The sequence below is a fragment of the Myotis myotis genome, unplaced genomic scaffold (assembly GCF_014108235.1).
Source record: "Myotis myotis isolate mMyoMyo1 unplaced genomic scaffold, mMyoMyo1.p scaffold_m19_p_34, whole genome shotgun sequence".
Taxonomy (NCBI): Eukaryota; Metazoa; Chordata; class Mammalia; order Chiroptera; family Vespertilionidae; genus Myotis; species Myotis myotis.
This window is the reverse complement of record NW_023416340.1, coordinates 1,536,080-1,537,115: the sequence shown is the minus strand read 5'-3', so window position 1 is coordinate 1,537,115 and position 1,036 is coordinate 1,536,080. Positions and strand designations below refer to the sequence as shown.

The 1,036-nt window shown below is 47.3% G+C and overlaps 1 pseudogene; it reads left to right on the top strand.

Annotated features, from left to right (window-relative positions):
* The first annotated feature begins 96 nt into the window (after positions 1-96).
* Positions 97-612, top strand: LOC118652780 (annotated as a pseudogene).
* Positions 613-1,036: the final 424 nt, after the last annotated feature.

The following is a 1,036-nucleotide window of genomic DNA, read 5'->3' as shown; positions in this document are numbered from 1 at the left end:
GCAGGATTTGCAGCTTTTTAGGCCCCAAAATATGCCCTGGATGTTCCAAGGCACATTGCTGCAGTAAGGAGCAGTGGACTGTGGGCTGGGGCATGTACACAGTCAGATAATTTGGATAATACAGTTCCAGACCACAGCTTCCTTTTTCCAGGATTTGAAATTGGCAGAAAAACAGAAGATGAGATTACACTGAAGTTTCCCAAACAGATGAATCAGATTGGAGGGAGCATGGGTGAAGCACCTGAGGAAGAATTGGATCCCATGGCAAACATGAATCCAGGGAATGTTTAATTTTCCAGAGGTTTCAAACTAACTTCTGGAGCCAGAAGACTTTCTCAGGGTCTGAAGGGTTCCATGGCAGAGGGAGTGCCCCCATCTGGGTCTCTGGTGAAAATATCCCTCAAGGAAAGGATATTCCAGGTTGCCCCTGTGGTGCCAAGAGGATATTTGGATTCCAGGTCAGGCCTCAGCTGCCCAGTTAAGGACGGCCCGGACTGCACAGGCCTGTTGACTGGGCGTCCTGGCCACTTCTCCTGTGCTCAGAGCTGTAGACCCCGCACTGGCTACACAGAGGAATTGGTTTGGAAGCAAGATGTAACAGATGCACCTTAGAGACCACATCGTAAAGCCTTAAAAATGCTCATAATCATTAAATCCTTGCAATCCATTTTCAGGACTTTTTTTAAAAAAGTGAATTTATTGAGGTTTATCCTATCTAATAAAAGAGAAACATGGTAATTAGCGTACGACTGCTACCCTTCCCATTGGCTAATCAGGGCGATATGCAAATTAACTGCCAGCCAAGATGGCGGCTGGCAGCCAGGCAGCTTGAAGCAAACATGAGGCTTGCTTGCTTCAGTGACGGAGGACTCCAACATTCCCCGCCTGCCTCTGCTGGCCTCTGAGCTGCAATTCTAAGCAACTATGTTACAAATATAGAAGCTAAACAAAACCCCAGTGCCGGGAGCCGGTCCACCCTTGCTGTTTCAAGGAACCTGGCATATATGGCATACTGTTCTTAATATGTTTGCTCACC